Here is a 23,390-nt window from a genome sequence, read left to right as displayed (position 1 = left end):
CTTAGTATTCCAAGTTGTTATTTTTTTACATGCAAAATTTCTAAGCTTTATGCTTACTCCCTTTCTTTTCTCTCTTTTTTATAGTATCGCAAAGCCAATTCGGAAAATCCTAAGGACGTCAGAGATCGCCTCACACTATCAACGAGTTATCTCAGTACTTTGTGACTAGAAATACTTTAAGTAATGGCATGTATAGGGACTTGGCTATTTTGTGTGTATGTCCTTATGATATGATTAAAGAATGACATGTGAATACTTGGTTATGATTAGCTTATGATATAACTAAATAAGAACATGTTTTGGTATTATGTATGCCTAAATGAGGTTTGATGCAAAGAAACTATGAAAGAGTAAGAGTTGGCCATGGAACAGTTAGGAAACAGCAGTAGTGACGTGGTTTTGAAAAATCACTAAAAATTTTATAAATGGAATTAAATGGTGAATGAGATATAGAATTAAATCTTATTGAGTCTATTTTCATAGGAAAGAAACAAAGAAAGAAAGGAAGTCTATATTCTGAGATATTTAAACTTTTTTAAGACTGGTTAAGAGTGACTTCGTGATCCCCTGTTCCAACTTTGGAAAATCACTAGAAATTGTAAAAAAAATAATTATAAGTCATAGTTTATATTTATAGATTCCTTAGTGAGTTTATTTTCATTAGAAACAAATGAAAATGTTATCTAAATTCTGTGTAATGAGATAATCGATTTTTAGTGAAGAAAGGTCAGGTCTGCTGAACTGCAAAACAGGGGAACATTTAATGAATAAAATGTACTAATTTACCAAACCAAAAATTATGAGAAAATTATGGTAAGAAAACAAATGAGTCTAGTTTCAGGAAAAAATTACAGATTTAAATTTTGAGTTTTGTAACTCGATTTATAATTAATTTAGTGAGTGTTATGCAAATGGACAGTTTTATTATGAATAGTGAAATAAATTGTTTTGATTTGTGTAAGTAATTGGAAAATTTTTAATGTTCCCAGTGTGGCCCCGAACCATTCCAATTGCACATTTTAGGGCCTCAAAGGACCTTTTTAGGGATTTATTGGATGAATGCGAGCGAATTAATTTTAAACAAAAAAAATTATGCCCCGAACATGTAAGATAAGTCTGGTAACGCCTCGTTCTCGACTCCGGTGACAGTCTCGGGTAAGGGGTGTTACAATGTTGGAATTGTCACATGGGCGTGTTGCCCTTCCCACATGGGCGTGTGCCCCTGTATCAAGTGACATTTTCCTATAGTTATCAAAAGGACCCGGATTGGTCCCGAATGATTTCCGATGTGAGGCCTCGTAAGCCCATATTAAGAATATATTAATAAGTTTAAGAAAGTTTTAAAATTTCCAAGTAATGAAGACTCGAAATTGGTTGTAAGTATGAGTTCAAGTTAGGTAACGCCTCATATTCCTTCCCGGTGTAGGATATAGGTATGTGGTGTTACATTTAGTCTTTTATATGCTCATTAGATTTAATTAATCGTTTGAATTGACATAGGAATATGCAAGAGGATAGCTTAATTTAATGAGTATGTATGTGCAATAACATGTTTTCTTATTAAAATCGATTTAATTGTTTGAATTAACATAGGGATATGTTAAGAGATGAATAGATTTGTGTAGGTGAATATGTTCATAAGTTAGCAAATTACTGAGTTGCCGTGAATTTATTCGTAACAACATAAGCATGAGTTTAATAATTCTAAGTTAAAGAAAAGTAATTAATCCAACATAATTATGTGATCGTGCTTTGAGATTTATTTCTTTAGTTTACTTAGTTTAAAATCTTAGTTTTTAATCACCTTCTTCAAACAAAATATTTTTTTCTTCACCAAAGTGTTTTAAATAGCAATCACAAATAATTCTTTTCATGGTCCCCGTGGGTACGATAACTCGACATTTACTTTTCACTTTATTACTTGTTGTGATTGTGTACACTTTCACATTTTTGTCGTTCCAAGTTTTTGGCGCCGTTGCCAGGGACTGTTTTAAAGTTATTATTCGTGAATTTGTTAGTTTTGCATTTTGGTTTAATTTTTTATTTAATTTTCAACTTAATTAATTTTTTTTGTGATTATTTCAGGTGTTTATGAGTATTGACTGAATTATTGACCTACTCCCTGTAGACCCTGAGATTGAATGAACTTTCTGACAATGAAGAAGATAAGCAAATCGGAAAAGGACCGAAGAGATGAGCTTCAAAAATCCGATCCAAGGAAATGGAGCAAACCCTGCTCAAAATCCTATCCTTATTGCTTATGATAGGGATAGAGCTTTATGACAGTATGCCAGTCCAGTGTTTCATGATCTTAATTCGGGTATTAGGAGACCCGAAATTGAGGCAGAATAGTTTGAGCTAAAGCCAGGCATGCTCCAGATGCTTCAAACAGTAAGCCAATTCAGTGGAATGCCTACCGAAGATCCTCACCTACACTTAAGACTGTTTATGGAGGTGAGTGATTCTTTCAAGTTAGCCGGAGTACCCGAAGATGCATTATGATTGAAGTTGTTTCCATACTCACTAAGGGACAGAGCTCGAGCCTGGTTGAACTTATTGCCACCAAACTCAATTTCCACATGGCAAGAGTTAGCAAAAAGATTCCTTATGAAGTATTTCCCGCCTAGCAAGAATGCTAAGTTGAGGAACAAGATCACTGCTTTCCAACAAATCGATGATGAGTCCTTGTATGAGGCATGGGAAATGTACAAAGAATTATTACGAAAATACCCTTATCATGGAATCCCACATTGCATCCAACTTGAGACATTTTATAATGGTCTCAATGCTCACACGTGGATGGTAATGGACGTTTCTGCTAACGTTGCTCTCCTTTCTAAGTCTTATAATGAGGCTTATGAAATCATTGAAAGGATTTACAACAACAATTATCAATGGCCAACCAATCAAGCAGCGTTAAGAAGACGAGTTGCCAGAATACATGAAGTAGATGCTCTCACTTCACTATCATCTCATGTGTCCTCAATATCCTCAATGTTTAAAAATCTTACTACTAATGAGTCTAACAGTTTTGCAGCACAACCACCAACCCAATTTGAAAATATAGCCTGTGTCTATTATGGGGAAGGACATTTGTTTGAAGAATGTCCATCAAACCCAGAATCCATGTACTACATAGGTAACTAGAACCAAAATTGAGGAAGGTAATGACTGCAATCCAATTTTTATAAGCCATCATGGCGAAACCACCTGAATTTTTCCTAGAGTAACTAAGGGGTTGGAACCAGTAACACTTACACCTAACCTAGACCAACCCAGCCACTTAGTTTCCCCCAACAAGTTCAGAAACCAACCCAAGCTAAACCATCCAATAGCTTAGAAAATCTGTTGAAGGCATACATGGCCAAGAATGATGCCTTAATCCAAAGCCAAGTAGCTACATTGAAAAACCTGGAAAACCAAATGGGCCAGCTTGCAACTGAACTTAAAAACTGACCACAAGGTGCTTTACCTGGTGATACGGAGAATCCGAGGAATCCGGGGAAGGAGCATTGCAAAGCGTTAACATTGATGAGTGGAAAGACAGTAGAGCCCAACACCATCGAAGCTGAAAAGGAGTAAGCTGACGCTCAAGATCCAAAGGAAGTTCAACCGAGGGTTGAAATTCCAATTTCACAAGAACCAAACTCTGCAAAACCCAATAAGGTAATTTCAGAACCAGTTAATTCTGATCAACTAATAACTCTGTTAGATACAGAATTGCCACAGAAGCCGAATCAACCAGTTCTAGTAAAGAAACACCACCACCCTACCTTCAAAGACTTCAAAAGTAGAAGCAGGAGATTCAATTCAAGAAGTTCCTAGACGTACTCAAGCAACTTCATATCAACATCCCATTGGTTAAAGCACTTGAGCAAATGCCGAACTACGTTAAATTTATAAAGGATATCTTGTCCAAAAAATGAAGACTTGGAGAAATTGAGACGGTAGCTCTGACGAAGGAATGCAGTGCATATCTTCAAGACAAATTACCCCTAAAGTTGAAGGATCATGGATGTTTTACAATACCTTGCAACATTGGAGCAACATATTGTGGTAAGGCATTATGTGACTTAGGTGCGAGTATTAACTTGATGCCTATGTCAATATTTAGGAAGTTGGGGATAGGTGAAGTTAGACCAACTACGGTTACACTTCAATTAGCGGATTGATCCTTAACACATCCGGAAGGAAAAATCGAGGATGTATTGGTACGTGTAGATAAATTTATCTTCCCTGTTGATTTTGTTATTCTAGACTTTGAAGCAGACAAAGAAGTACCAATTATCTTAGGAAAATCGTTCTTAGCAACTGGAAGGACCTTTATTGATGTGCAGAAGGGCAAGCTTACTATGCATGTTCAGGATGATCAGGTAACATTTAATGTTTTTAAGTCTATGTGATTTCCTGACGCAATTTATGATTGTTCTACAGTATCTGATTTAGAGGATTTAATAGTGGAGAAGGAGCTCAACTATGTTGAGGATCCATTGGAACAAATTTTGACATCAGATCCTTTGAATGATGACAGGATGATGAATACTTAGCATTTTTAGAAGCTAATTGAAAAGGATTTAATTCGCAATCCCATTTTGAATCTTTGGAATTGGAGAAAAGGGATTATGCACACCCAAATGCGTCAATCAAGAAGCCACCTAACTTAGAACTAAAGGTACTGCCCTCACAACTAAAATATGTTTATTTAGGTAACGCTTTTACTCTGCCTGTGATTTTTCAGCAGAATTAACTACTGAACAAGAAGAAAAACTCATCTTGGTGTTGAAACAATTCAAGAAGGTTATCGAATGGACCATAGCTGATATTCGCACAATTAGTCCATCTATATGCATGCACAAGATTATCTTGGAAGATGGCGAAAAAGGGATGATTGATGGACAATGAAGACTGAACTCCATCATGAAGGATGTAGTCAAGAAAGAAATCGAGTGATTAGATGCGGGTATAATCTACCCCATCTCAGAAAGTTCATGGGTAAGTACGATCCAGTGCATGCCAGAGAAAGGAGGTATCATGGTCATTGAAAATGAGAATAACGATTTGATATTGACTAGAATGGTTACGGGATGGAGAATTTGCATCAGTTACTGGAAGCTGAACAAGGCGACTAGGAAAGATCACTTTCCTTTGCTATTTTTGGACCAGATGCTGGATAGACTCACAGGGCAAGACTATTACTGTTTTCTCAACGGATACTCGGGGTATAATCAGATTACACTAGCACTGGAAGATCAACACAAGACAATATTCACTTGTCCGTACAGTACATTTGCATTTAGACGCATGCCCTTTGGTTTATGTAATGCACCTGCTACATTTCAAAGATGTATGATGTCTATTTTTACTGACATGGTTGAGAAGTATTTGGAAGTTTTTATGGATGATTTTTCAGTATTTGGAGATAGTTATGATGATTTCTTAGCCAATCTAATGAAGGTATTAAGGCGATGCAAAGAAATAAACCTAGTATTCAACTGGGAAAAGTGCCATTTCATGGTACGAGAAGGGATTGTTCTAGGGCATCGGATAATAAGACATGGAATAGAGGTTGATAAAGCAAAGGTAGATGTTATTGAGAAAATCCCACCTCCAACATCTGTAAAGGGTGTTAGAAGCTTTTTGGACCACGCCAGTTTCTATCGAAGATTCATCAAGGACTTCTCCAAAATTGCTAAACCTTTATGAAAATTATTGGAGAAGGACACGACATTCAAATTTGATGAAGAGTGCTCAAGAGCTTTCAAAGATTGGAAGAGTCGGTTAGCTACGGCACCCATAATCGTCACACCAAACTGGGATTTCCCATTTGAATTGATGTGTGACGCAAGTTACTTCACGATAGGATCTATTGGAACGACGAAAATGTCCAAGTGTACACAATCACAACAAGTAATAAAGTGACAAGTAAATGTCGAGTTATCGTACCCATAGGGAATGTGAAAAGGATTATTTATGAATGCAATTTAAAACAATTTGATGAAGAAAAATATTTTGTTTTGAAAAAGGTGATTAAAGAAAATAAGATTTTAAACTAAATAAAAATAAAAGTTCTATTGCACGATTCCAAAATATGAATTAATCAAGATGGCATAATTGTGTTGATTTAATTACATTTCTTTAACTTATAATTATTAAACTTATGCTTATGTTGTTACGAATAAATTCATGGCAACTCTATTCACCTACACAAATCCATTCATCTCTTAACATATCCCTATATTAATTCAAACGATTAAACAAATTTTAATAAGCAAACACGTTATGGCACATACATATTCATTAAATTGAACTAACCTCTTGCATATCCCTATGTCAATTCAAATGATTAATTAAATCTAATAAGCATATAAAAGACTACGTGAGGTAACAAGGTATTCTTACATTGAAAACAGTTTAATCACAATAATCTTGCAAGTTATGCAAGGCAAGTGTATCGCCAGATACATTGCTAATTTAACCTTCAGCTACCTTAGAAGAATAAACATGCACTGATTAAGTATTGTGTCCATTAATTACAATTTCAACCCGTTTAAATAATTAATTCATTATCTACCTCACAATTGTAATGCAAGAATAACTTAGACATGATTTTACTTAATCAAGCATTTTACCGAGGCCTATAACAACATAAACACAATTTTAATAATTTAAGCAGATGAAATGCAATCAAACCAACACAAATTAAATTCAAGCTAAGCTGATTAAATTAACCATTCCAACAACATAAATATTCATAAATATGTTCATCATAACAACAAAAATTAAAGAGATAGGGAACAGGAATCAAATCCGATGTTTTTCCGTGGCTTGACTAGGTTGGTCCGTCTTCATTCTTTGTTTTCCTCGCCGATCAAGGCTGCTATGAACACTTCAACATTGCTCAGCTGAAGAATAACCCTTTCCTAAGGGGAGAAATTGGCACAAGATCAAGAGACCTGAAATGGGGAAATGAGAGGAAAAAGTGAGAGAGGAGAGAAGAGATGTGAATGAATTGAGGTGTCCTTTGAATGATCAGCCACGGGAGTTTTTATAGCTGAATGTGACAGCTAAAATTTTCTAAAAATAGCAGCCAAAGAGCCACCCCTTGGCCAGCCATATATGTGGCAAATTGATGGCTTCAACTTTGCTAAATATGGCTTGGGAAAAATCCATAAAGCCACCAATTGTGGAGATGCTTGAATGCAACTTTGATAAGTCTTCAAGGGATTCTTTGCAAGCTTAATTAATCAGCTAATAAGCTGATTTGAGTCAGCATATGGATGATTTTGGGCTGCCCAATCCTTGGCCTTTTCAATTCAATCGATTCGGTTCAACTGGACCACTTTTTCGTAATTAATTAATAATAATTTATTTAGCCCAAATTAAATTGGGTATAAATTAAAATTAATTATATTATGAATTAATATACATAATTGGATCGTCTTAGGCTGGAAATTAATTCGCCTCGATACTTCAAATTGCTTCTGGAAGTGTTTGCAGAGTCATTTTTACCCTTTGAGTAAATCTGTCGAAAATAACCAAAATTCATCAAAAATAATTATAAAATTAAATAAATTTCAACATGTTCATATTTTAAGTGCACTTTAATTATTTTATAAAAATTAATTATTTTTCGACAAGAATTTAACTGAATTCGCATGAATTGAAGTTAAAAAGGGTATGAAAAAGGGTGTAAAATTTTGTTTTTCTAGCTGTCATGGGTCAGCAAAGGAACAAAGTTTTTATCCCATCTACTACGCAAGTCAAAATTTGACAGGAGCTCAATTGAATTATATGGTAAGAGAGAAAGAGTTACTTGCTATTGTGTTTGCTTTTGACAAGTTTCGATCTTATCTAGTAGCTACCAAGGTGACTGTCTATATGGACCACTCGGCAATTAAGTATTTACTTGCCAAGAAAGATGCTAAGCCGAGACTGATCCGGTGGGTATTTCTACTTCAAGAGTTTGATCTAAAAATTCAAGATCGAAAAGGAGTGGAAAACCAAGTAGCAGACCACTTGTCTAGATTGGAGCTGCAAGAAGGGAACTCTCCTCTTATACCAATTCGAGAGGCATTTCCAAATGAACACATATTGAAGGTAAATCATGTCCATAATTCCCCTTGGTTTGCTGATATTTCTAACTTTCTAGCTTGTGGTTTGATGCCGATTGATAAGACATATCATCAAAGGAAAAATTTTCTTCACGATGTGAAGTACTATTTTTGGGAAGAATCATACTTGTTTAAAAAGTGTGTAGATCAAATGATCAGGAGATGTGTTGCAGAAGATGAAGTACATAAGATTCTATACCATTGTCACTCAGCTCCAAGTGGGGGACACTTTAGAGGTACTCGTACTGCAGCCAAGGTATTGCAAGCCAAATTCTTTTGGCCAACACTATTCAAAGACGCATATGCTTACGTAAAGAATTGTGATTGATGTCAAAGTATCAGAAATGTCACCAGCAGAAATGAAATGCCTTGAACAAACATCATTAAAGTAGAATTATTTGATGTTTAGGGTATTGACTTTCTCGGTCCTTTCCCTCCGTCCTTTGGTCACAAGTATATATTGGTAGCAGTAGACTATGTGCCTAAGTGGGTTGAGGTTGAAGCTTATTCGACAAATGATGCTAGGGTTGTGATGAAGTTTTTGCAGAAACATGTATTCATAAGGTTTGGAACCCCAAGAGCTATTATCAGCGATGAAGGGTCCCATTTTGTGAACAAGTGGTTGAAATGGTTATTAGATAAACATGGAGTGAAACTGAAGGTCATTACAGCTTATCATCTACAGACGAATGGGCAAGCTGAACTAGCAAACAAGGAGATCAAAGGCATACTTGAGAAGGTAGTTTGCCCGAACCAACGAAATTGGTCCAAAAGACTGGATGATGCTTTATGGGCTTACAGAACAACATACAAGACACCTTTAGGGATGTCACCCTACAAGTTGGTCTTTGGGAAAGCCTGCCATCTGCCTTTGGAGTTAGAGCACAAAGCTTACTGGGCCATTCGACAACTTAACTTGGATCTTAAGCTTGCTAGAGAGAAATGGATGCTCCAAGTCAATGAGCTAGAGGAATTCTAAATGTTCTCGTACGAAAATGCCAAATTACTCAAGGAGAGACTTAAGAAATGGCATGACAAGCACATTTGAGTTCGAGAATTTGAAGCAGGTCAGCAAGCTTTGTTATTTAATTCCAGATTAAGGTTCTTTCCAGGTAAACTAAAATCACGTTGGTTCTATCCATTTATGATTCATTGCGTCTATCCATACGGAGTTGTTGAACTCCAAGGTAAGGGAAGTAATTTTCAAGTTAATGCTCAGCGTCTGAAACATTATTGGGGAGATAAGATTGAACAAAATCAAATTTCGTTCATTTTATCAAATGTTTAAATTTTCTTATATTCCTTTTTAATAAATGATTTAGGGTATATTTTTGGGATTAGTATGTTTAAATAAATTCTGTCTAGGAGATTGAAACTTAAATGGGACCGTTTGTGACTCCTCCAATCTTTCCTGGGAATTGATTTTAACATAATTTTTCGAGAAATTATTTCCTAAATGGCAAAATAAAATTTTAGTTTTTCAAATAAAAGGGTCAATTTTGATCCAAGTTTTAAATTGCAACTCAATTTCAAATTTTCATTTAGTCTAGCGACTTAATTGAAGTATTTTTAAAATTTGGTTGCTCTTTTTGTAAATAATAAAAATTAGATGCCTCTTTTTATAAATATTTTCAAAAGGCTTCTAGAATAAATGTTTTTAGTTTAATAAAAAAGATGATAATTATTAATATATAATTATATCCATTATAATATATATTAATTATTATCAACTTTATATAGAATTAGGATTAGTTTTAATTTAATCATATTTTATTTGATAAGTTTTTATCTTAATAAATTAATAGCAATTAATAATTTAATATGCATATATTTAATTATTAATTGTTGTTAACTTTGAGTAGAATTAGAATTAGAATATTTCAATTATTAAATTACTCTAAGAATTCTACTCTACTTCCTACTGCTTCCATTATAAATTCCACCCATCTATTCTTATTTTCATTCATTTACCATTCATTCCAAAAACACCTAAACCCTTAAGTCCGAAATCTCCTAGCTGAGCACCTAGTAGCAGCATTGCCCAGCTGATTGGCTAGCACACACCCAGCAGCCCCAGCTCCATTGCACGTCGCATGCCCGAGCGCCTAGCAGCCCTCGCACATAGGCGCGCCAATGGCCTCCCCGTGCTGCTACACTTGCTGCTCCACCCCAGCTGCCCAGGCCATGTCTCACACCAGCACCCAGTGCCTGTGTGCTCACACCAGGCCTGCTCGACAAGGCTCCACATGTTGCTGCTTGCTCCTAGCCCAGCTCGTGCGGTGCTTCCACACGCACCAAACCCGCACGCCTTAGCTACCTTACACAGCTGAATGACACACACCTTCACCCATACTTAGCCAAATCCTCCAACCTACCTTAAATTGATCTCTTTTGCTTTCTAATTATTTTTTAGGAGTTCTTAGAAAAAAAGTGGTAAGACTGAATTTGCTCTTAAATTTTAATTTTATTCTAATAATTAATTTTTCAATTTATTGAATCATTAACAATTTTTATTAATTAAATTTTTGAGAAAATAAATTTTCCCATCTTTTATTCAGGTTAATCATGCCTCGCAAGAGAACTCGTGCCTGCGCCCAAATTGATGAAACACAAAACAAGTTCCATTGTGAAGAAGCCAAAGCAAGATACGAGAGTATCTTCAAAAATCAATAGTTGCATCCAGAGAAAGGCTTTACATTGAAAGAGCAACTACAAAGACTTTATGGAAGATATTCGTCAAGTTACTGAAGCCCTCAATTGGGAATTGTTTTGTGAGAAGAGACCTAGTGTGGATGAGGAGTTAGTGCATGAATTCTATGCGAATTTAACCTCAAGCGAGTTGATGGAAGTTCCAGTTCATGGAATCAAGGTACCAATAACTTCAAATGCTATTAATGAGTTCTTTGAATTGCCTGATTTCAAAAATGATGAATATTCTTCCTTGATGAGCAATATAGAGCCAGGAAATTTGCAAGAAATTCTCGAGGAACTTACAGTTCCAGGTTCTAAGTGGATTGTGTCAAAGTAAGGAATCGACACTTGTCGAAGAGAATACTTGACACCACTCGCGAAGGTATGGTTCTATTTCATCCGTTTCAGCCTTATGCCTAGCTCACATAAGACTACAATTTCATTAGAGCAAATGGTCTTATTATACTCGATTTTAACTAGAAAGACCATTGATGTGGGCAAAATCATCCTGAGAGAGATGCAAAATTGTGCCGTTAAACGTTCTGGCCCAGCCTACTTTCCTTTTACAATAACAATTATGTGCTTGAAAGCTAAAATTCTTGCAAACATAAAGAAGACAGGCTATAGTCTGGGAAAAATCACAGATTGGGACCTGTACCGAATAGCTAGGGAGTCTGTTCTACAGCAACAAGTGGAAGAAAGTGAGGAACCCGAAGCAAAAGAAGATCCCAAAGTGCAATCAGCTGAAGTCCCAGATAAGGAGGAACCAATGGAACCAGAAGTTGAACCTGACGACAAAACTTCAATATTCAGAGCTCAACTGCCTAGCCCAGATATTTGAGATGAGTTGTCAAAGTTGATGGACATAATGCAGAATATGCAATGGCAGCAACAAGCATACTGGAGATACTCAAAAATAAGGGATGACTCGATGAGAAGTGCTCTTAAGAAAATTACAATGACCCATTTATTTTTATGCCTGAATTTCCAGATTTTATATTTGAACTATGGAGTCCATTATCGAAGAATGAGTGAAGCGATTCATGCAAAGGCAATAATGATGGAGCAAAAGATGAGTCAAATTCGGAAGGGTCTGCAAATAAATAAAAGGGGGGATCTTGACCTTATTTTATTTCTGTTCTTAGGTCATTTTAGGATTAAGTTTAATTAGGAATTTTTATTTTTCACTTAATAAAGCAAGAGATGGAAATCATGAATAACAAAAAAGTCTCAAAGTATAAAGTGTGGCAATAAGTATATACATGTGTAGGATTGGATCTAGAGAGAGCTTGGTACTTAAGCAATCAATTTGACTCACCTCATCTTTTCTAGAATCCTACCTAGTGTATAATATCTATTCACTTTAAAAAATAAAGACATTGTTTATCTTAAGTAGGGGGGACCAAAAAATTGAATTTGAATTATTTCCACTCAGAATTAATTTTTCTTTTAATTATGATTAGGATATATTTTGTTCAAAAATTGGAAATTTTGTTAAGTATGCTCAACTTCAGTATAAATAAAGTTCTATTATTTCAATAAATTATTATGTTAGCTTAATAATGATATGAATGTATTTTTAATAAAGCATGCAAATCATACTATAAATTTTTAGTTCCTTACAAAAGTGAGGCATGTATGAAAGTTTAAGCCTTTAGAAATGACTTAGTAGTTTCTTGAGGCAAAATACTAGGAAGCATGGAACATTGAAAATGATTTAGGCAACTTTTGTTTGGACCGTTTGAGCCTTTCAAGCCAACCATGATGAAATTTTTATCCTTTAAAACCCAACTTTGATACTATATGGCCTAATTCTATTCGAACCCTTGCAAATTGAGCCATCACTTCTCTCTTAACTATCTTAAAATTGTCCCAAACACTAGACTCAGTACTATTCAAAGTATTCTTTAAAAATAAGTTTGGGGATTTGAAAACAAATATCAAATGCTCTAAAATTGTAGTACATTCAGTAAAATGCTCGAAGTTAAAAAAGAAAAAAGAAAAAGAGAGCATGAATTCTTAAAATAAGATGTACAAAAGAGCATATGAAAGCAAAGTAAGTTGGTGTATTGAGGGAAATTATTCCAAAGGTTCAATTGAAGTTGAGTGTAGGGTTTAAAAGCCTAAATTTATCTATCTTTTACCTACCCCTAAGCCCAGCCACGTTACAACCTTGTTAAAGACCTATTGATTCAAAGTTCCAATGCTACCTACATTAGTGCAGAGAAATTGCTACGTACAACATATGTAGACATAAGTTAAAATTAATGATTGCAGCTTAATCTTGAATAAAAGGAATAAAATTACATTGGTAAGCTTTCACATGACTTTATTAGGAAGCATTTAGTCTAAATTTTGCTATCATAATAGTTGTTGAGATCAATTTGAACGATATGTATACTTAAGTAGCATAACTATCAAATTTCTTGTCTTTGACCTTAAGTATATTAAATTCATAATTTAGAGAAAAATATTATTCTGAAGGAATTTTTCGAAGGTGTTTCCAAGAAATTATTTTCAAAATTCATGCATTACTCAGGATGAGCAATGAATTAAGTTTGGAGGTGAGGAAACACAAAAATTTACACACTTTTTCATACCCTTTTTAACTTAAATTTATGCAAATTCTGTTACATTCTTGTCGAAAAATAATTAATTTTTATAAAATAATTAAAATGTACTTAAAATATGAACATGTTGAATTTTAGTTAATTTTATAATCATTTTTGATGAATTTTGGTTATTTTCGACAAATTTGCACAAAGGGCGAAAAATGGCTTGGCAGACACTGCTAGAAGCACAAAATCGAGAAGTAATTTGAAGTGTCGAGGCGAATTAATTTTCAGCCTAAGACGATCCAAAATTATATGTATTAATTCATAATATAATTAATTTTAATTTATATCCATGTTAATTTGGGTTAATAAATTAATATTAATTAATTATGAAAAAATGGTTCGATTGAACCGAACCGAGTGAACTGAACCGACCAAGAAGAGGACAGCCCAAAACCGTCCAAGTGCTGACCCAATTGAGCTCATTAGCTAATTATTTAAGCTGCCAAGAAGCCCTTGAAGACTTGTTCAAATTGCAACTCAGCCCCTCCACAATTGGTGGCTCTGAAGATTTGTCCCAAGCCTTAATTAGCAAAGTTGAAGCCATCAAATTTGCCACATAGATGGTCGGCCAAGGGGTGACTCCTTGGATTCTATTTTTAGCAAATTGTAGCTGCCACGTTCAGCTATAAAAACCCCATTGGCTGATCATTCAAAGCATCCCTTATTCATTCACATCTCTTCTCTCCTCTCTCACTTTCTCCTCTCATTTTCCCATTCCAAGCCCTTGCTCTCTTGCTGATTTCTCCTCTTGGAAAAGGGGTATTCATCAGCCATTTTGGAGCAACATTTAAGTGTTCATAGCAGCATTAATCGGTGAGGAAAAAAGAGAACGAAGTCGGAGCAAACTAGTCAAGCCACAGAGAAACACTGGATTTGATTCTTGTTCCCAATCTCTTTAATTTTTGTTGTTGTTATGATGAACATATCTATGAATATTTACGTTGTTGGAATGGTTAATTTAAACATCTTAGCTTGAATTTAATTTGTGTTGGTTTGATTGCATTTCATCTGCTTAAATTAATAAAATTATGTTTATGCTGCTATAGGCCTCGGTAAAATGCTTGATTAAGTAAAATCATGCCTAGGTTATTCTTGCATTACAATTGTGAGGTAGCTAATGAACTAATTATTTAAACAGATTGAAATTGTAATTAATTGATACAATACTTAATTAGTGCATGTTTATTCTTCTAAGGTAGCTGAAGGTTAAATTAGCAATGTATCTAGCGATACACTTGCCTTGCATAACTTGCAAGATTTTTGTGATTAAATTGTTTCAAGGTAAGAATAACTTGTTACCTCAGATAGTCTTTTATATGCTCATTATATTTAATTAATCGTTTGAATTGATATAGGAATATCCAAGAAAATAGTTCAATTTAATGAGTATGTATGTGCAATAACATGTTTGCTTATTAAAATCGGTTTAATCGTATGAATTAACATAGGGATATGTTAAGAGATGAATGGATTTGTATAGGTGAATATGTTCATAAGTTAGCAAATTACAGAGTTGCTGTGAATTTATTCGTAACAACATAAGCATGAGTTTAATAATTCTACGTTAAAGAAATGTAATTAATCCAACACAATTATGTCATCTTGATAAAATCATATTTTGAAATCTTGCATTTGAGATTTATTTCTTTAGTTTACTTAGTTTAAAATCTTAGTTTTTAATCACCCTCTTCAAACAAAATAATTTTTTTCTTCACCAAAGTGTTTTAAATAGAAATCATAAATAATCCTTTTCACAGTCCCTATGGGTACAATAACTTGACATTTACTTGTCACTTTATTACTTGTTGCGATTGTGTACACTTGCACATTTCCGTCGTGCCAGGCATCATGTGAAAACATGCTAGTATGGCTAAATAGGACTAAGACCATGGCTGAAAGACACTATGTAACACCCCTTACCTGAGTCTGAGGCCAGGACAAGGTACGAGGCATTACTGGACTTAAACGTACACAACTATGTAAAATCGGGTCATAAATTTTTTTTGTTCAAATTAAAAAAATTCATTCATATTCATAATGTTCCTTATACGAGCTTACGAGGCCCAAAACATACATCGGGGGTGGTTCGTGAGTAAATCGAGAACTTACGAACTTTTTACAACACTTAGAAAATTTTCTAGTTTTGGAGAGTCACACGCCCGCGTCCTCAGCCCGTGTAACTCTCTATTTATGACGTAAGCAACGAAATAGAGTCACCTGACAAAGTCACACACTCGTGTGCCAAGGCCATGCTCCCCACACGGCTGAGACACATGGCCGTGTCTCTGCCTGTGTGGCCAACACTTAGGCTATTTTCTAAAGCTTTGGTCAACCATAACCCTCACACATTAATGCAACATCAAGGACATATAACATGGCATCCATTCAATGATTAAACATCTTCAATTGGGCCATAAACATAGCATTTTCATGTCATCATACTTGTGTTTCTCATACTCATTTTATATCAAGTCTAGACATACCAAACCATATTCATTTGGCTTTGTCATCTTCATTAACATCATTAACTAACTCTAATTTACACTCACATCTATTGATCAAAGTTCATCCATCAAATATGCAAACCATATCATACATCCATCGCTAACAAGCCGTTACACATGTACATCATTAAGACATTAGAATAGTCATGCAAAATCAATTAGGTTTACAACCCAATGATCAAATATAAGTCATATCTCATGGTTATATACAAATGAATTATTATAAGCCAACTCAAGGCCAAATCATGAAACACATATCATAAAGTACTAAGTCTCTGTACATGCCACTCACTTGAAAACACTTAAGATATATCAATACCCCGACTTGATAATTTGATAGTGTGATGCTTCCTCTGACGATCTCCAACCTCGAGCTAACCTGACAACATTAAAAGAAATGGAAAGGAGAGGGGTAAGCTTTATAGCTTAGTAAACCCGTATGAAAATAATAATAAGAAATTTATTAACGTGCTTTTCCAAATTCTTACAACATTTTCTCATGGTAACACAATCTAAATTACACATAATTTCGCTATTTGCTCATATTCTAGTCAAGCTGTCTACTCAAGTCATAGTCACTAAATTATTTATGTCTAGAGATACAGAACTCCAAATTCTAATTTTCCCTGAAACTAGACTCATTTATCTTCATCCCATAAAATTTTCAAAATTTTTGGTCAGTCAATAAGTACAGTTTATTCTTCAAAGTTACCCCTGTTCTGCTGTTTGACAGCTTCGACCTTACTTTACTAAAATTTATTTATCTCTTAGTACGAGATCTAGATGATGTTCTCGTCTATTTCTTTTGAAAATAGAATCATTAATAATTTAGTAATATGAATTATAATCCATAATTATTTTTGTAAAATGTTTTTAGTGATTTTCCAAATTTAAGACACGGGAGTTTGGAATCACTCTGACTCTGTTTCACAAAAATTCAAATATCTCATAATACGAAATTATTTTGCTTACACCGTTTCTTCTATGTGAAACTAGACTCAATAAAATTTAATTTCATATCTTATTCAGTCTCTAATTCAATTTCCATAGTTTTTGGTGGATTTTCAAAGTCGGACTACTGCTGTTGTCCAAAACTGTTTTAGTGCAATATGATGATAACTATCATAAGTTCATTTTCAACTAATCATGAACTCACCATTTCATGGATTCCATGTTCAATTACACAAAGACATAACAACATAACCATAAAGATTATTCATCATTCAAGACTTTTTGCATACTTATCATATGTTCATATATATACATATACATGTACATAAAATTTCTCACCATAAGTCATTCTTTATCAAGGCATTGCTCATGAGTTTAGCGTACATACCTGTACTCGCTCGTAGTATATCACATAACCATACCTTCTTTAACACACCCTCCTTGGGTCTTTCATCACATTATCCATTGCATTACCCGTTGAACACTCTGAATACTATTGGATACGCAGAAACTTGCACATAAGTGCCACATAAACATATGTAGCCAAAGCTACCTCATATCATGCAACACTCGCAATGGAGCTACTCACGGGCTTGCTCATATAAGTTATCGATCAAGGTGTAACTACACGGGCTGCTCACAAATGCTGTTAGGTATCCGGCCACTCAAGGATTACCTAGCCACCAGTAGGACACACAAGATCATTGGCCGAAACTCAATCACATGTATCACATCCATTATGAACTCGGAACACTCAACGATCTTGGATGCCCTCATCCATAATGAACTCGGACCACTCAACGAGCTCGGATGCCACATATATCACGAACCCAGACCACTCAACAAGTTCGGACTTCCTAATTCCTAGTGACATGTCACTTGTATCCTATACTATTCCTAAGGTTCAAACGAGGTTTTTCTCACTTGCACATTGCACCTCTATTGCACTTGCTCGTGACGTCGTGGATAGCAACCATAATATCATTCATGCTTACAATAGTATCAATTGCCCATTCATAGCATAATAAGGCATAAATCTAGTAGCAAAGAAGCTTTTAAGAATTTACATAACATATATCACATATTTCATATATCACTTGTCATGTATCATCAATTCCTTGCATTTCATGTAATATTCTTCCATGTCATATTTCTACATCATATACACCATTCCATCAAATTTTCCAACATATTAAATCATATAATATATGAAATAATAGTAAGGAATATAATTCAAACATAACATTGCATTATTATTATCATACGAACTTACCTCAATCCGAGCACAGCTAATTATTCTATTTTAGTCCATAATCTCATACTTTCCCAATTTAAGCCCGAATCTCAATTTTCTTGATCTAACATTTCAAATATAACTTATTTATTACTCAAATTAATCAAATTGACCGAAAAATCATACTTTTACAAATTTACATTTTTACCCCTAAACTTTCACATATTTTCTATTTAGCCCCTAGGCTCGTAAAATGAAATGTGTTCGTTTTTCTTGTACTTTAAGCCTAGAAGAATCATTTTCATAACTATAATAGTCCACAATTTCCACTAAATCAAACTTTTATGAAAAATTTTATAACTTTTACAAATTAGTCCTTTTTAGCGTTTTCACCGCAAACTACTTAGCAGAAGTCGTTTAACACACAACAAACATCAATATTCCTCCCTTAAACATCAAAATACACACATGTAGCACATGGGTAAATTTTTAAGCATCAACCCTAGTTCAAATAAATGGTAGAAATAGCTAGATCTTGTTATGAGGATTTCAAAAACGTAAAAATCATTAAAAACGAGGCAAGAATGGACTTACTATTGAGCTTGGAAAGCTTGAACAAAACCCTAGCCATGGATTCCATGCAAATTTAAGCCAAAGGTTGAAGATAAGCATAAATTTGGCTTTTATTTTCCCTTTTTATTATTTTAATTAGCAAATGACCAAAATGGCCCTAACTTAAAAATATTCTATTTCACCTATTTCATGCCCATTTTTGTCCAAAAAATTAACCAATGGTCTAATTACCATATAAGGACCTCCAACTTAAAATTTCATAGTAATTAGCAGCTCTAGCTTCTAGAACTCAAGTTTTGCACTTTTTACAATTTAGTCCTTTTGACCAAATTGAGTGTCCAAACGTTAAAATTTTTGAACGAAATTTTCATGAAATCATCCCGTGAAATTGTAGACCATAAAAATATGGTAAAAAAATTTTACTATGTCAAATTTGTGATCTCGAAACCACTGTTTCGACTAGGCCCTAATTCGGGATGTTACAAACTATGGCATCATTTGAAAGTCCGTTGGGAGACTAAACACAAAGATTTTGCCAGAGAGTAAAGACATGGGGTTTGTAATTGGGAATCCCTCGATGCACAAAGAATTTTAAGGGTGAAAGTTTAGTTCACAGGTGACTAGAGTGATAAATCATATAAAGAATTGATTTGGTGTGTGACCAAGGAATATAGACTAGAGGAATAATGAGGGAAGCCAATGTTATGTCTCAACCCAGATTAGGTGGAAAGAAAAGAAGTTCCATAGGAAAAAAAAGGGGCATATATTAGTCCGTTAAGAAGTTGGAGATTCCATACAAAGTAAACATGCATAAGCAAGTACACATTTGTGTACATATCATGGAAAAAAGTGTTAGTCGTAGGGTTTAATAAGCTAAACCGGGTTCTCTTAAGAGGAAGTGAATGCCAAGGTTGGATGGCCAGCAAAGTCCACCCAATGATAAGGGAAAGCAGAGGATAAATCTATTCAAGAGAGAGGCATGGATTTAGTTGAGCTCCTAAGATTGGAGCTGTATGCATTAAGAAACCTTCTTTAGGGATATTTTGAAAAAGGTAATGGCCCTAATAGTAATAGTGAGCATAGGTGCTCCGAGGCTACGAAGACATGAAACTTCTGATGAAATCGCAATTATGGAAACCATCTGGGTAGTCACCAATCTTCGGTTATTATAAATAACAAATACGATTATCAGAGAGTTAAAATCTAAGCTGAATGCTTCACATTTGTTTTTACCTTTTTTATACGGATCTCACTAAGTTCACCTGAACTTATAAGTTTTCTTCTTAAATGCAGGTTACTTAAAGATCCAAAAAAATGATAAGGGCCAAGCCCGTTTTCGCCAAGAGCTAGGTGGAACACAGTAGTTGTGTATGCATATAAAGGGGCTCTCTTAGAGGCAATGCCTTAGGGATTAATTTGGAAGAGCCTGTATTAAGTTTTGTGAAGTTGTAAACATTGCTTAATTAGTTAAATTAGCAAACCTGTAGGGACCTAATTCTTCAATGACACGGATTATAGTTGACATCTTAAATTGTACATTGATAGTATTAACCCATTGGAGATAATAACTCTAAGTAATTTGTTATGTTAATTCGGGTTGTTGTAGCATCCGACATTCGAGGCCTGTCGATCAAGCCAGGTAAAGGGTGTTATAATGTAGTGGTATCATGATCCTCTAGACATGGGAATTGGAGGAATAGCCCCTATATGCATGTCATGGCAACCCTGGCTTAATCCTTTAGGCTATATTATGAGATTAATGTGTATTATAGAAGTGAATGTAGATGTGTAAATTATCAAGTTGGTATTAAGCGTACTTTAATTGTGGGAAATATGAAGAGGCAATGTAAAAGCGATGAGAAATGAGGATAGAGAAAATCTTCATTTAGAATAGGATGGGAAGTTTTTACAATATGAATAATTAACTTTTCCCTAAAGTCGAATCTCTGGGAGATTCGGGGTGGATTGCTTCTAAGTATTGAACATGGAAAAGTTCTCCAAATTCCCTCCACCCCACTGGAATTCCTCCTAGTTCGCTACGAAAAGGTTGTAAATGTCGATGCCAAGATCAACGCGAGCATATTGGTGAAGTTTACTTGATTTAAGTCAAGGGAACCCACGATGACTTATGTGTGCAGGATCAGGTTAGCCATTAACATAGGTAGAAAATCTTGAATGCCTTGCTGAGTGTCAACCTTGAAATTCACCAACACCTCTTCATTCTTCTTTCAGATAAGCTCCACCTCGACAAGGTGTCATTGCTCAAGGGTCTCCAACTGGCGAACCCTCTCCTCTAACTTCATTATAAGGGTTTCCAAATATTGACATTAAGATTCCTATGAGGAGGTAGACTTGGAGAGTTCAGCAGTCCTGTGAACATAAGTTTCATATGACTGTCAAATTTGGGTGAGAGACTTCTTTCTAGAAAGAAGGGCCCTTTCAGAGTCAGCCTACTTGCCTTTAGCGTTAGTATAGGCCTCTTGGAGAGCCCAATTCCCAAGGTTACTTTCTATAGATAGCATGGCAAGAGAGACTGCCAGCTCAAACAAAATGGGCTTCAGACCGCCAGAAGAATGGGAGGAAGGATAAACAATATCCTTCAGTTCTGGGGATAGTACCCTATCTTGATGATGCTAGACGGTAAAGTGTGAGATATTGGCCCATGTAGATACGAGGTCACCAAGATAAGAAGGTTTGGACTCCACTTGAAAGGGGAGCATGAATAAGGTCGCTTAGAGGAAAAGTGAAAAGAGCCAAGGTAGAAGTAAAGGGGCTCGCAACATTGGCAGATTCAATAAGAGGATTAGGAAGGTTTGAAGGAAGAAGAAAATGGCATATTGGGGAGTCAGGTGCTTGGAAAGATACCTTGGGCATGAGGAAGGGAATAGCGGGTTCTTTTTCAAGGAAAATGGGTTGTTTACCAAGCATGTGGTAGGATGACTTTTGGCTGCTACTCTCCCCAGCATTAGAAGACCCCTCTTCGAATCTCGATCTATTGTGACTACTGTTGTTGAGTCGCGCTCTCAAACCTGCAACATCTGTGACTTGTTGGGCACTCTCAAACAAGGATACCACACCCATGAATTCAAGTTAGGACACATGTGTCGAGGGAAAATGATGAGAGGAACCTATAAAAGGAACAATGGGTTCAACAATACTTTCAACTAAGTCTCTATCTGCTGATTTGCTTAGGGAACCTGGAGTTGAGGTTAGCCATCAATGGGGAGGAATATTACAAATAGAGTAAAAGAAATCAATAGGCTCCCTCCATTTTCCAATAAGAGCCCCAGCTAACTCACCCTCAGCCCCAAATGGCCATGCCTGCTAGGCACATTGAACCATTCTGGGGTTCACGCCAAGATGGCGGTCCGAGGCTCGCCAACGATTTGGGCTCCTCCTATCTAAATAGTAGCGAAAGATGTTTCTAATAGTAAGAAGCCTTTTTAAATCTTGAATACACCACAGATTTAATCTTTCAACTTGTGCCATGGAAAGCTCTATGTCCAAGGGTAGGGATCGACGGTAAGTGGAATCGGTAGAAAGTGACCACTTTGTGGGAAATTTGAAAATACAAGAAAGCTTATCTTTCACCAAAATGAATTTATTACATTTCAAACATAAGTTTGAAACCTATTACTTAAGGATAGGTTCACGACGTGGGTGAACACTGAAGTGTACCACCCCAATTGAAGGACCTTGTGTCAGAACCTTTAATTGGTAAAAGTTTTGGAAAATGTCAAGAAAGGGCAACTTGTTACGGTTATGTAATGCAAGAAGTATACCATTAAAGTGCACCAGGATAGGCCAATCTATTTCCCTGGCGCAACTCTGTACTTTTTGAGTACAATATCGAAAAAATTATGTAAAGAGATATGAAAGCGAAGTTTCAACAAGTAGAGCGGTAGAATGAAGCCCTCTTTAGAACCACTTAAGCGTCTTCCTCCCAAAACAATTTCAAAGTGGTAGGCAAAGTTAGGTATCCAGATACCCTAGGCTGCCAAATGATGTATCATTTCTACCGTGATAGTTAGGCAACTATATAAAGGAGTTTTCATTTAAGTAACCGTATAAAGCATTTTCGTCCTCAACAATAGTGTTCCTTTGACGACATATTTAACTTCAGGAATAGGTGCCTCTGACCCTTCCTCTCGACACGGGAGTAGTTTCAAACATAGTAGTATAGTATAAGACGAAGAAAGGGAATGGTGAAGGATTTCCTGGAAATTGAGAACTGATTACAACGAACGGGTAGCCATATGAAGGGAGAGAGGGATGATCGGAAGGGATGAAGAAAGAAAGCTTAAAGCCCAGAAAGGAACTTGAATAATAGAAAGTTGGAAAGGAAAGGTTAATCCCTTCTCCTGATGCCTTGGATTAAGTAATTAAGTGCTCCGGGGAAGTTGGAGATCCAATTCTAACAAATTATTCTGGTCCCCGAATGTGATCCTGACAACTATCAACAAGGACAGGAGTTTTCCTAAAGCCCTCATAGATCAAATGTAACACCTTTTACCCGTATTCAACGCCGGAACAGGATATGAGGCATTATAGGACTTAGAAAGCGAGCAAACATACAATTCTAGGTCATAAATTTTCATCCAATTTAAAACCATTTGCATTCAAACATAAAGTCTCTAATATGAGCCTACGAGGCCCAAAACATGCTTCAAAAGTGGTTTAGGACTAAATTAACAACTCAGGAAATTTT

At 35.4% G+C, this 23,390-nt stretch overlaps 1 non-coding gene across 1 annotated transcript; it reads right to left on the bottom strand.

The window, feature by feature from the left end:
- Positions 1-2,637: 2,637 nt before the first annotated feature.
- LOC121208115 (small nucleolar RNA R71) lies at positions 2,638-2,744 on the bottom strand. The gene has a single exon (XR_005903102.1). It is a non-coding gene; the product is annotated as a small nucleolar RNA R71 (small nucleolar RNA).
- Positions 2,745-23,390: the final 20,646 nt, after the last annotated feature.

The sequence above is a fragment of the Gossypium hirsutum genome, chromosome A01 (genome assembly GCF_007990345.1).
Source record: "Gossypium hirsutum isolate 1008001.06 chromosome A01, Gossypium_hirsutum_v2.1, whole genome shotgun sequence".
Lineage (NCBI taxonomy): Eukaryota > Viridiplantae > Streptophyta > Magnoliopsida > Malvales > Malvaceae > Gossypium > Gossypium hirsutum.
This window is presented reverse-complemented; position numbering and strand designations above follow the sequence as displayed.